Source organism: Prinia subflava, chromosome 5, assembly GCF_021018805.1.
Source record: "Prinia subflava isolate CZ2003 ecotype Zambia chromosome 5, Cam_Psub_1.2, whole genome shotgun sequence".
NCBI lineage: Eukaryota > Metazoa > Chordata > Aves > Passeriformes > Cisticolidae > Prinia > Prinia subflava.
The window spans coordinates 43,582,040-43,596,572 of NC_086251.1; the positions used below are offsets into that span (position 1 = coordinate 43,582,040).

General features: G+C 40.4%; 1 long non-coding RNA gene across 2 annotated transcripts in view; it reads left to right on the forward strand.

Annotated features, from left to right (window-relative positions):
• Window positions 1–2,736: 2,736 nt before the first annotated feature.
• The window catches only part of LOC134550611 (uncharacterized), a 112,252-nt gene continuing 100,455 nt past the window's right edge, over window positions 2,737–14,533 (forward strand). Inside the window, exons 1-2 of one of the 2 annotated variants that reach the window (XR_010080376.1) lie at window positions 2,759–2,829; window positions 5,091–5,182. This is a non-coding gene — a long non-coding RNA (uncharacterized LOC134550611). Of the gene's footprint in view, window positions 2,830–5,090; window positions 5,183–14,533 lie in introns of both variants that reach the window. The other variant, XR_010080375.1, reaches the window with a different exon arrangement.

The following is a 14,533-nucleotide window of genomic DNA, read 5'->3' on the forward strand; positions in this document are numbered from 1 at the left end:
GACACCCATGTTTGAGATACTAATGCTATTGGTTGATGAGGTCTCTCTTCTCTGTCCTCACCTCTCCTCTTCTAACCACGCCTCCCAGTTCCCACAGTTTCCCCTCACAGGGGAGATGCTCCAGACCCCTCATCATCTTTGTGGCCCCAGCTGGACCCTCTCCAGAGCTCCTTGTCTTTGCTGTACTGAGGACCCCAGAACTGGACGTGGCATGCTGGATGTGGTCTCACCATGGCTGACTGGAGGGGGAGGATCAGCTCCCTCTGCCTGCTGGCCATGCTCTTCCCAATGCAACCCAGGATCTCACTGGCCCTTCTGCCCGCAAGGGCACTATTTAGCTCATGGTCAGCTTGTCATCCCCCAGGACTCCCAGGTCCTTCCCAGCAGAGCTGCTCTCTAGTATGACAGCCCCCAGGTTGTGCTGATGTTTGGGGTTCTTCCTCCCCAGGTGCAGGACCCTGCACTTTGCCTTACTGAATGCCATTAGGTTTCTTTCCACCCAATTCTCCAGCCTTTTAAGGTCCTGCTGAATGGCAGCAGAGCCTTCAGGTGGATCAGCCACTCTTCCCAGTTTTGAATCATCAGCAAACTTTCTGTGGGTACATTCTATCCCCTTTCCCAGGCTATTGAGAAACAAGTTGAAGCATGCACATACATGTGAATCTTTGTATATTAGTGTGTTTTTCACATGATTTCCAGAGAAGTGTCTTATGAGTTGCAGTGCAGATAAAATTAAACCTTGTGCTGCCTGCAATCTAAAATTTTCATGTACGTTGCACTTCAGTTGCAGTTATGGATTTAGCAGTGTCAGTTATTTTAGTGGTAATTTCTAGAGTAGTCTGAATTACTTAAAAGTAAGAAAACCTCAACGGGACTGAAAGCTTTCAAGGGAAAATAGGACAAGATAACAAGTACAGCATGGAAATGGTTCAAGGGTGAGACCTGGTTTTGATGTTTTCCTTCCCAGCTTGTAAGCCCTTTTCTTGAAAGTTTTTGTGCAGGCTGTAGGCTCAAGACCAAAGCCAGAGCTCTGCTCAGTGATCAGGCAAGGAGCAAGATCTTTATTACAGTAATAGGGCTGGGTATTAACTGGGAAACATCTCCAGAACTGTAATTCTGGGAAGTACACAATGCCAGATGAAGAAAAGTGCATCTCTGAGAACATCACATTTTACTATATTAACTATCCCCTAGCTTTCTATGAACTCTCAGGTATCTTTTGTGTTTACGGTATGCCAACACTATTATTTCTTGGGCTTTTTCAGATTTAGCTCTTAAATATATGTAGTTAGTATTTGTAATGGCTTGCTTTGAAAATTTGAGTCATTCAGGTGGAAAAAACTGAAAACAATCACAAGTTTTAAACTATCAATTATAAATAAATAATCTTGTCATTCATGCAGAGTGTAATTTATTCAGAAAAATGGTTCAACAACCACTTGCAAGTAAGGAACAGGCTTGGAGGATTTTTTAGATTATTTGGGAACAGAGAATGATAAAAATTAATAATTGTAGATATTTAGAAATATGTATGTAGAAATAATTTACATGTAAAACCACCTAATACTTGATATTAGAATATTCAGAATAGATGGCAGCAAGATTCTTTGAAGCACATCATCAGAGAACTAACTTAGGGTATAAAATATGGAACTAGTAGAAAGCCAGGATTGAAGTGTATGAATTGGGCTCTGCTCCTCAAGAGTAGAACAGCAGCTTCCACCAAATGATATTGTCACACTGATTCACACTAAGTTTCCACTGCTATCAGCTTCATTGTGTTTCTCATGTCCGGCCCCTGATGCACTAACAGTGGTCTAGTGATCATATGTCTAGAGAGACAATAATGGAAAAGCATCAAACCTGTTTTATTTTGAAAATATTTGCTTTGGTGAAAGGCTTTGGGAAGGAGTACAAACTTCACTTCAGATTTTTTTTTTCCTCTGGTGTGATTGTGAATTTTAAATGTTTGGCATATCAATCTTTTTTGACTCCTTAACATCCCTTGAGGACACTGGTGACCAGCTTAATTTCTGTTGTGATCTTGGCTTTTGTCTGCTTTGTCTGCTGATCTGTAAGCCACAGCATACAAACAGTGGTGGTGGTGCTCAGTGTTCATGTTGCAAACTTCAGTATCCTCGGCTATAAACTGACTAGATTAGAGATCCAACTATCCATTTGTTGTGCAGGAGGAGTTCAGGCTTAGGAGTAATTTTGACTTGATCAGAAAGCTGTCTGTACTTCTGCTGTCATACATGTCACATTTGGTTTAGCAACTGGGCGTTGTTCCTCAGCAGTGCCTGTTCTAAACACTAAAGTAAAATAACGATTTAAAGAAACGTTCTTGTGATGTAGATTACATTTGCCCCGAATTGTATGGGGAAACTCTGCTGTCGTTTCCTGCTGAGTACTAACCCAGATACCTCAAATCTTCTGAAAGCTGTGACAGCTGGACACTGCAAACAGTATTTTAAAGTTGTTGTTACGCCATATAGGTATATTAGATGTATGCATATCTGTACGTTCCATCGGTACACGTGCCTGCAATGTACGTTTGTTTGGGTGTGTTTGTTTGGGTGTGTTTGTTTAGGTGCGTTTGTTAGTGCAGGTTTGTTTGGGTGCGTTTGTGCCTGTTCGCTACAGGCTCGGCCCGTAGCGCCGCTTCCCCGGCCGCCGCCCGCGGTGCCTGCGGGAGCCGCCCGCGGTGCCTGCGGGAGCCGCCAGGTGTCGCTGCGGCGCCAGGCTGGGGCCGGCTGAGGCCGCCCGGGCCGCGGTGCGGAGTGCGCGGGGTCGGGGCGTGCCGGGCAGAGAGCAGGAAAGGCTCTGCAGGTAGTCGGAGGGGTTTCCCCTGCCGCTTACACTTACCGAGTGGGTCCCTTTCGAGTGCCTGAAAACACCTTGAACTCTGCTGGTTCCCAGGGGCGGAGCGCGGTGCGCTGCGGCGGGGCCCCTGCTGTCCCGTGGGACGGGCTGCCCAGCGACAGGGCGAGGGCAACAAGCACCAGCTGAAACGCAGCGGCTCCGTCCTACCATGAGGAAAAGGTCCTTTGATGGGAGGGGGACTGAGCACTGGAACAGGCGAGCCAGGGAGGTTGGGGAATCTCCTGGCTGGATGGCCGGGCCCAGAGAGTGGTGGTGAACCGTGCTGCATCCAGCTGGCAGCCAGTGAGCAGTGGTGTCCCTCAGGGATCTGTGCTGGGGCCTGTTTTATTCAATATCTTCACTGATGACATGATGGGGGTATTGAAGTTTAATAAGTCCAAGTGCCGAGTTCTGCATTTTGGCCACAAAACCCCCTCTAGGGTTATAGGCTGGGGATGGTGTGGCTGGACAGTGCCCAGGCAGAAAAGGACCAGGGGGTTGTGGTGGCAGCAGCTGGACATGAGCCAGCAGTGTGCCCTGGTGGGCAAGGAGGCCAAGGCATCCTGGCCTGGATCAGGAACGGTGTGGCCAGCAGGAGCAGGGAGGTCATTATTCCCTTGTACAAAGCATTGGTGAGGCCACACCTTGAGTGCTGTGTCCAGCTCTGGCCCCTCGGTTTAGGAAGGACATTGAGTGCTGTGTCCAGTTGTGTCCCTCAGTTTAGGAAGGACGTGGAGGCACTTGAGCGCGTCCAGAGGAGGCAACAAGGCTGGAGAGGGGCTTGGAGTACAAACCCTGTGAGGAACGGCTGAGGGAGCTGAGAAAAGGAGGCTCAGAGGTGATCTTATCATTCTCTACAACTCTCTGAAAAGTGGGGGGTTTCTCTAGGCAACAACTGAGAGAACAAGAGGACACAGTCTCAAACTGCATCAAGGGAAATAGAAGTTGGATATTAGGAAGAAGTTTTTCACAGAGAGAGTGATAAAGTACTGGAATGGCCCGGGCATGTTGTAGAGTCACCATCCCTGGATGTGTTTAAAAAAAGACTGGATGTGGCACTCAGTGCCATGGTTTATTTGAGGTATTAAGGCATGCATTGGACTCGATGATCTTGAAGGTGTCTTCCGACCTAGTGATTCTGTGATTCTGTGAAAAGCTGCCTGGATGCGATCCTGGCAGCTGTCTTTGGGTGAACCTGCTTTTGCAACAGGGTTGGATGACATGGTCTCCAAAGATCCCTTCCAGCCCCATTCTGTCATTCTGTAAAAATAACAGGCAAAGCTTTTCTGGTTCAGAGTCCACTTTTTGAGAAGTCTCGCCTTAATCTCTCAAGACTTACATAGCTCAACTGTGAAATGGCATTAGTAATGCGTCCCTTCTCTACTGAACAAGAACTCGCTTGTGGAGTGATATTCTGGTATTTTAATAATAACGTTATTGAAATCTGGGTAAACACCACAAAGAAAGCAAATGCAAGGCAAAATTGACTTCAGTACAGTAAATAGTATGTGGCATCATTGTGCATAATCTGCCTCATCAAGTTGTAGAACAATAGCTGATTTCTTCATCATGAAAACAGGTGTTGAGAGACTAAGACATTTTAATCTCTAAACGTGTTTGAAGTATATATATCCAAGAACATGAGGAACAGTTTATGTTTCTATCCTTTTCTTTTTCTACTTTTACTTTGCTGGTTTTTAGCTTGTGAAGTTTTTATTTTTTTTATGGTTTTTAGGTTTTTTGTTCGTTTATTTTATCTAAATGGGACTGACTTTGTTTTCACTTTTCAATTTTAGGCAGTTTATAACTCAAAACAATTTCATGTTGAAAGAGCACACATTTCTGATTTGAGATTGAAAGATGAATGGTGTAATTTTTATATAACACGTTCCAGATAACTGTTGCTAAGTCTTGCTGTCTGATTTAAAACTGGTCTTTCAGTATTGCTGGAGATATAGCTGAAGCTTGATATTACAAATGCAGGCAGTTCCAGCTTTGAAATGATTAGTGTTTGTTTTTATTCCAAATTTTATGTGTTTCTTTTGCTTATTGACTGCTGAAGTGAACCAGCATATTCTGAGGGCAGACATAGATCAGCATTTAATGTATACTGTACTTGCTGATGAAAATTTGCTAGTGGAGAGGATTGGCAAAAGACACCGAGACTTTAAAGAGAATAAATAAAATTAATATCAAGACAGCACTGTTATTTTATATGTATTTTCTAGGATATTTTATTGTGTGGAACAATAAGGTAGAGATACCAGTATCTTCTCAGTGACTGAGGAGGAGGAGTTTGAAGGTCAGAGTTTCTTTGTGCGTGAGTATTACAATCATATATTTCAAATAAAGCAAAATGAGATTGGAGACAGCCCTAGATATATAAGGCTGAATGCTTAAGTGGCTGCAACTGCTGCTTTGCAAACATGTCCTACACCTTTCTGGATGTAATGTACTAGACCCATTTGAATTTGATTCCTCTAAGGTGCTGAATTGTGACTGAAAAGCAGTGTAGCCTGCTGATTACTTGCTTTAAACTCAAATTTCCCCAGAGTTCTCCCATTGGAGAAACAATTAGGCTCAAGGATTTGTTAATGAACTGAGCCTTGACTTCATGCTTAGACCTAGAGTGGCTTTTCTTCTGTGGTGTGAATAACTACCCATATGCACAAGAGCTATGTTCCAGGCTCAGTATTATGATCTAATGAGGAGCTTCTTTAGATCAGAAGCCTCTAGCCCTCCTTTCAGTTGGACCTGCAGACCACAAAGCTATTAACTTTATAATCAGACACCAGTCAAACTACTGAACAGACATTAATTTCTTCCTAATGATATCCATGGTCTCATTATATTGATCACAATTTGCAAAAATTAACTTCTGTAATTCTTAGCTTAGTCAATGCATAGGTTCCTAAAAAATTATCTTGACATTCAAAGATCCTGCATTCCTTCAGTTCTCAATGTGAATATAGTAATTTGAATATAGGAGACCTAATTTGAAAATGTCAGTTATGTCAATTACCCCTCTGTAAAATTAGAAATATTAATTAGGTTAAGATTAGTATATTTGAAAGAGACTTGCAATCCTTGAGTAATCTCTTGTAAATATAATTATTCTAAACCCTCTCATGCATAAAAAATCTCTTTATAGCTTTAGAAAAGTAGGTGTTGCAGTCAAACATTTTTCTCCCCTTTTTGCTAATGTGTTTATTTGTAATTTTGAATAAGAAAGAAAAAACCCCAGACATTTTGACTCTGTTTATGTGAATTACAATTAATTGTATAATATTTATTAAGACTGCTAAAAATCTTAGTTTAAGATGAAATTAGCGAGACGGTTTTCCAGGCCAGAAAGCATCATATTAGAAAGCTCTGTGATGATTAGCCCTGTGCCAGTGGAATCATGTGCTGAGAAGTTTAGTAATGGGTTTAATCCTACAAGAACTTAATTATTTTGGTGTTCTAAAGCAAACTTTGAACTCTGTGAATCCTTGTATGATGTGAATAGTGTCCTAGAAATGCAGGGTATCACTTGTACCTAAAACCAAAGTGTGGTGAATGCTTTACTGGGTCAGATTTTATGAAAAGGAACTGATTATGAGGAAAAATTTATTAGACCAGAAGCAAGTACAGAGTACAGTGCTCTCTATTTTTTCCCCCCCTAGGTCAGGGGATACATGGTGTCTAATGACTGATAACCTTCTGAGATAGCACAATCCTTCTTGAACTCTTCCAGATGTCTTCTTTTAATCTTCTGCTACTTGATGTACCTTTTATCTCATCTATTCTCCAGTGCAAAATTACAGCATATATTTTTTTCTGTTTCAGCACCTAGGATTTGAACAATGTTTAAACCTTGTTTTGTATTTCGTACCTTTAGTTTTGTATGTCTTACAGAAAGCAGAGAAGTACGATATTATGAAGCAGTATGTCCAGTTTTATTAGGGAGCATTGTGCCTAACCCTGATTTTTAATATATGTAGGATTGTTCTATCCCAAAGAGTCACAGTCTTCATGGAAAATGGATGTATTTCCATTGAGATTAATCGTGGGGAAAAACTGATTTCTTTTCCATCTCTTCCCTAAAACCCCAGAGCATAGCCCCAAATGGTTTTATTTTTTGAAGCATAAGTACTTCAACAGCTGCAGCTTATTATGAATAAACAGAGTATGCATGTGAATGACAGTGAATGTATATAAAATTACCTGCCTGATATGTGATATCACCATGCCATAATTCTGGGAGCTGTATGAGGTCTGTAATCAAGTTACATTTAGAAAAGTAGCTGTATGATTCTCTTGCACTTACACCTGCCTTCTGAAAAGATAAATCTCAGATTTACAGAAGAAATGTTTTATGTGTATTCTGGTTAAGCTTTTTTGAGATGCTATATCAGCAAACAAGAAATTGAATTTCAAAGGATAGAAGAAAGGGACAGAGCAGATATAACAAAAGACTAATTCTACCTGTCTCATCTCTCACACTGTCTACTAAATTCTCTCTTTTGCTATGTGCTTTAGAGCAGAGCTGCACACATAAGTAAAAAAATGACTAAACTTGCAATAAAATCCTATGGTGACATGTTCTTCACATCCATTGTGAAGTGTACAGCAAGAGCAGGGGGTTTTATGCTAAGTTTTGGTATAAATAATGTCAGACATGCAGATGTTGAGATGGAACTTTCAAAAGTTTTAGTTCTGTATAAAGGAATTCAGCATATGCAGCTAAGCTGGAGCAAGAGAAATGCCAGCTGACTTGCCTGAGCAGTCACAGTGCTGTCATTGTGAGTGCTGAATCCTTAAACCAGCACTTGAATTGGTATAGACTAGAAGGAAATACTTATCTGGATAAGTACAAACAGCAAACATCTATGAACTAGGTTGGTCTTTGTGGACAGTTTGAATAGTAAAAGAGGTACATTTGGAGACTAAATTATTTATTGTGAGTTGCTCTCCCAGCTTCTCTAGTAAATGATCTCAGTGTTCAGTGCTTTCTCAAATAAAACAAACCAGTCTGGTGCTGTGCCATGGCCTCCCTTCCATTCACATGCTATTATGTTTCCCACCAGCATGCATCTTTCTCTTCACAGAAAATATACCAGTGGGCAGTGCTTGACATTCGTTTGCTTTCCTTTTCCTTCTCTTCATTTGCGTCAAGCTACCCATGCACTACAGAGATCATACCTTTTTGTTTTTAGCATAGTTTAAAATGAAATATGCCTTTCTGGAAGAGTTGCATCAAGAAAATCACTTTTTCTACCCTCATTGTTTTTTCTTTAATAATCGTGGTGAAGGCAGTAGTTTATTTTGTTTTTGTTTTTTATCTGAATAGAAAATTTAACAGGCTAATTATGAGACTGTGGGTAGAAATGTTTAAAGTAGCTTCTATTTCTGAAAATGTAAGTGACATTGCTGAGGTCACCTGAAGCAGTCACTCTGCCCTACCATTGTCAGATTGTGGAGTTCTTACAGATTTGCAGAGATGAAAAGCTGAACAGCCAGAAGACAAGACTGTTCATAGACTGTGATCATATCATAGATACAATATCCAAGCAAAGATTGTGATCATATCATGGATCCAACAGCCCCATAGTGCTTATGGGCTACAGGGGAATAAGGGTTTATGTGCTGCGGTGTCTGCTGTTCACCGTCTGCTCAGCCTGGCTTGCTCTACACCGCTGGCGCACAGACTCTGGGAGGCGAGCTGACAGCCTTGTGGAGTCAGCCCTGCCCCTGTGGGTTCTTGGCCTCGAGAGGCAATGCAGACCCGATGGTTCGCCACAACAAAGAAGGAGGAGACAGAGAGGCTCTCTCGGGGGAACCCACAGAGAGGTTTATTTGCCCACTCTAGGTTCTTTGAGGATAGAGAGAGAGAGAGACCTAGAATCAGGGATGCACAGGGGTTTTAAGGGACAGAGCATGGGAGGAGCAATGGGGGTGGCTAGATGCAGCTAGCCAATCCAAGTTGGTAACCAGGACAGAAAAGGGGCAGGGACAGGCAGTAGAGCCAATCAGGGAGGAAGGGGAGGAGAACATTTCTGGCGGGAAGGATGAGGAACACTTAACAGCAAAGGCTAAAAATAACTTGGGGTGCAGGGACTGTGAGGGAAGGCTTGCATAACAATTAGGGGCGAAGGGATACATGAAACTGAACCACACAGAGAACTCATAGAGAAATAAATCACGAATCCCAACATTTATGCAGACAGCAATGGCTACATGGACGCTTACACTCCTCAGTTTGAACAGGTGATGGTAATCATGTGAAACTTGTATTAATTCTTCATGTAGTCTGCTTAGTCGAGTCATCAGCAGATGTTTGAGTGGTTTGGGCAGATAGATTGGGCTCATACTAGATTGAAATAGTTCAGTTATGTGTAATACTCTTATCTTTGTATTGGCTTGAATGGAAAACACGAAGCATGCTTTATTTCATTGGCACTTTGGGGGAATCTAGTTGGGGAGGAATGTGCTTTGTAGGTGCTTTGCGAGGTAGGGGCCAATGAATAATGTTGCTAAGGTTTAGGCAGCAATTGACAAAAATAGCTCTTCATATATGCTTCTTATGTGGTCTCTTCAAATGGCAACACACTAGTGAAAGTCTCAGAAATTAGGTGGTTAACTTCTCAGAGAAGGATACAAGAAAATTCCTTAAGGTTACATAGACTTTAATTTATCAGGAGAATTAGATACTTTTTCCTTAATCTGTTCAGAATTAGTGGTCTGTGGAGTACTGGATCCCAAGTGGATGGTGAAATGTATTAGGTTAGGGAATAGCCTCCCAAAGAGGGGAGAAGTTTTTCCATTGCGGTATTTACAATTGCGTAGTGAAAACACCGGGGAGCTAAGCTTATTATTGTTCTTAAAGGATGGATTAATCTGTGATTTAGATACAAGGAATTTGGCCCTAGGGGGTCACAGAAGGGCTGGAGGAGATATAATACAGATTTTCTTTAATTTGATTGAATATACTTTTTATTTTGCCGAGTCATTTATAAAAGCCTTCACATTCTTCTTTTCAATGCATATCTTTGCTCACTGAAGAGTGGACTTTGTTGAGGCAATCTAGTTTTATTTTTAGTCAGGGTGTTTGACCACATTGACGAGGGAATCAATAAAGAGGTCTCTTGTTTGCGTTGTTTTTGTGTTACCAGAAAAATTATCTGGTAGAAGCCTGGCACGTTCATATCACCAGCTAGGGAACAGGAATGCTCTACCACTGGTTGGGGGGAAGAGAATGCTTAGTGTGGAACATCAGTTTCCAAGTTTGGGACACTTGAAGGGCAATTCTTCTGGGTTCTCTTGGGTCTTATTCTTTATTTTCATGAGGGATCACAAAGTGTGCTACTCTTTCCCTTCTAATTTGTAAGTGAGGAAGTAGAAGTTTTAGGATGATACAGGTGTTCAACTAAAACAGATCATGATGCTTGGTGAAAGTGTCCAGCCTTTATAACAAGAACTAAAGTGGAAAAACAGAAATTAAGTCAGTTTTGAGTATTCTTCTGCCTTTGAGCTCACTGACTAGGAGCCAATTGCCTTTGATGCTTTGACTTTCTCATTTTGTCATGTGATTTGGTGTAGGGCATTGATATTGTGCAACAGCATTTTTTCTTCTCCCATTCAGCCATTACTCCACTGTCTGGTGCGTTCTCTACAAAGGCAAAAAGGAATAACTTCTATGAGGATTATTTTGTCCATCTTCTTGATGGATGTGCCAAACACTGGAAACCCCATGGGGAAGGGATTGTCAAATGCACAAACCCAAAGTGGGAATTAACTGTCCATAAAACAATTCAGGCAGAGTTTGTAAACAGCCTACAGGATTAAATATTGTTCACCAGTTGAATAATTTGGTAAATCCTTACAATGCCAACATGCAAGATTAATTGACAGTGGATTTCCAAATAGCTACTTGCTCTCTTGCTTTTTTCTGTAAGCTGTGTGAGTCTTCCTCTTTACTTGCTGGCATGGCTAGCCTGCACAAATTACAGGTGTTTTCATCCTTGGCTGCTTTGGAGTAGTGCCACAAGGGGAAGAGTGCTTGCCTTTGAAGATTGATTCTTGTCTCTAATTTCTTTGTCCAAAAAACCAAAGCAGCATAACTACTTAAGGAAGATTTATATCTTCCTCTGGCACCACTTCCACTACCTCTGGTAGTCAGTTTGCAGTCAATCTATCTGCTAGGTGCCGACTTAATTTGAGAGAGTAGTAAAATCTTATTTTCTAGTTGCTGGATATGAAAAACTACACAACTTCTCTAAAGGTGCTTAGTGGGATTTCAGTTAAGGTGAATAACTCTCTATCAACTAGAGAGAGAGAGTTGTCTGATAAAAAGCAGTCAGGCAGTCCCCCAAAAGATTTTTATGGCAGAATGTATTGAAGACATCTGTTAAACGGGACAGTGCCAACCCCCGGGCCATATGCTTTGTGTCCCTGGCATATGCGCAACTAAGCACAACAGCACCGAGCATATTGGGAGAGGTATGGATGCCTCTGCGCCATCTCCTCCCACTCCTCAGAGAAACAGAATGGAATAAACTTTTGCTGCATAAAAAACTGTATTAGAAATTCACCAACCCTTAGGCAGTGATCTAATCAAGAGAAGGAGTCAGAACACCTCTGTGTCTGTCCAGCTCTGACGGTCACTTTTTAACTACAGCTCAGAATCTACCTTTGTTTTCTGTTTATGTTGGGAAAGAGCAATGTTGCAGAGTTTTCTGTTTCTCAACTTGCTGTACGCTGCTTCAAAACCATGAGATGGAGAGTGTATGTATAGGTGTTGGTATCCAAGGTGAAGTATTTTCTGGTTCTCTTAAAAGCGATTTCTTACAGCTGTGTTTCTCACAGACGACAGTTCTATATTTAAATTGTACAACAATTAAGATTCTTCTAGGTTTATGTATTTCCCTGTATCTTGTAAAAATAATAAAATGTAATTTTAACATTCAAAGTCAAGTGAAAAGCATTGAAGTAGCAGTTATCTAAATTTTACTTGCAGTTTGATTTTTTTACAAGGAAGTATGTTTTCTTCCACATACAGTGCTACTTAGACAATCTTATTGTACTCTTTTTCCCCCCAATTCTTTCAGTGTGAAACTGATATAAGGACATTTTTGTCTAACTTGATGTGTACTTTGTCCCTGTGTTAAAGCAAGCCATGGGGGGTAAAGTGATTACCAAAATCGAACAGCAGTGAGATGGCATTTTTAAGGTATATTATGAAAGTATACTATGAATAAGATATATTATGAATCAGCCTCCAATTGATAGATGCAAATTGGATCGACTTACCTGTTGCTAAACTGAAAGTAAAATTATAAATAGTGATGCAGAACAGCTAAAAATATTCAGCAGCTGTTTCTGTTCTGTTTTTCAACCTTTCTATGATAGATAGTATACATTTATTCATTATAGTTGAAGTGCAATATGAGGAGCACTGGGTAAAAGTAAGCGTATTATGATCAGCAGTTCTGAAATCCTACTAGATAAATAAATCTAGCATTTGTGTTGTGAGCCATTAATTAAATATTAAAGAGCGTTGGAGAGTAGAGAAGCTCTGTAACAATGCAGGAGTGCCATTGTAATACAAATACTTAGGAGAATTATAAGGAGCTATCCACCACTCAACAGAATAGCAACTTTCACAGAAGTCTTGGCAACGGAACAGAACAGTTTGGATGCCATCTACAAAAGGTTAGAGACAAAGAGCATATTATTGTCAGTCAAGATGGTTTTATAGAAGTGTGTTCTGTCAAACAAAACTGTCATCACTTGACAAGATCATAGATCTGGCTGATAAAGAGAGCAGAATGAATATAGTGTGCTTGAATTTCTCAAAGGCATTTGTCTTATCACTCTAACATCTTGATGGGGGAAACCAATGAAATTTGGCTCTAAGAAGTTATATATTAGATGGATTAAAATCTGGCTTCATGGCAGATCTAAAAAGTTGCTATTGGGAAAAAAAACAGGGTGTCTTTTTTTTGACAAGGTACCTGAGGAGTCCTGTTTGCTTTATATTATTCAGCATTTTTGCAGTGTTCTGAAATGTTGTTTAAATTATTTAATAGAAAATAATAGTGTAATTATAATAATAACAGCATTATTACAGTGTAATAATTAAAGTAATCGCATTCTTTACAGATAAATAAAACATGGTATGTGTAGGAGTAAGAGAATACTGGCCATACCTATTTGAAGAAACTCCTGAAAGGGAGTAACTTAGAGCAGTAATTATGAACATGGGTACCTGTCACCATACAGGTTTTTACTGAAGTGATGTTCAAAACATTTCTGCTATGAACACTGGGACTCTACTGAAAATCGGAATAGCAGGTAAACAAACAGGTGTAGTTTTACCTCTGCATGAAATACTGGTAAGAGTGCTGCATTCTTATGTTCAGTTTAGAACTTCCTATCCAAAACCAATATAGCAACATTGGTGGAACTTCAGAGAAGGGCTTAACATGATCCTTAGCTGGAGATGGATTTAAATACATAGATATATTTCTCTTCTTTCTCTGGAGTCTCAAAGTTGGCTTAATAAATACTAATAACTCCAGATGAGAACATGATGCCCTAGGAGGGAAAATTTTCAGTCTTCATTGCAATAACACAATGAAATAGATGAGTTTACTCTAAAAAAGATGCGGTATTTAAGCGAAGGTTGTTGCAAGCAGTTCACTCGGGAATGTGGTGGACTTGCCCTCACTTCTGATGTTTTAACGTTTTAAGATTCTCCTGTTAAAAAGCGTACTTAAATATAACTCCTAGAAATCTGTATTAAAAATGAAAGAAATCATGCTAGATGAAGTCTACAGGCATTGAAATCTGTGAAGGTCTGTGGTTTGCTGGAGCATGCTGGTTTGACTGAGTTTGTCAAGACTTTGTCTAAAGAACATTCTGTCTCTAAGGAAGAGTGTGAGGTAAAATGTAGAGCCATGATTTGGGGGGAGGAAGATGAAACTAAAGTAACAAGGAGAGAAGTTTTAGGTAGGAGGAAAACACCAAACCCTCAAACTGGAGGATAGGCTAAGAAGAAAAGAGATGTTAGAGAATGAACCACTCCAAACAGATGCCCCTGTCTTAGCATGTACATATTTCATGCCTGTTAGTTATACCTCATTTATTAGTTTCACCTAGTACTTTTCATTATGGGGAAGAGTAAAATTCTTCATTGGGGAGCAAGACCTCAATATGATTGCCACATATGATCTATTGGTTATTTCAGTAACTTCCCTTGTAATTTGATTCATGTGGGCTAAAGGGAGTTCTTTACAATTTTGCAGCAGATCATAAGAATTCAAGACTCTGAATTTTAGCCCACTCCATTTCTGGACTACAGAATAAATATTTTTGAGATTTATGAATTTCTGAGTACTCTTCTTACGGTATCTGACAGCTTGATTCAAAGATTTTCCACTCTTTTAGTCACAGCAAGAGCTATATTTGTTATCAATTCCCTCTTCTGCTGCTGGAATGAGAAGGGTATCAGGTGTTAAAAATTGAGAAAAAATTTTGCAGTTGAAGGCAACCCCCTGGATGCCACCCACAGCTTTTTTTTTTTTTTTTTTCTCCCCCAAGATTCTTTGTAAGGTCTTGGGCCCAAAACTTAAATAAAAGGGGAAAAAATTGTCTTGAGACCTGCACCAGCTAATTAAAACTATGCTTA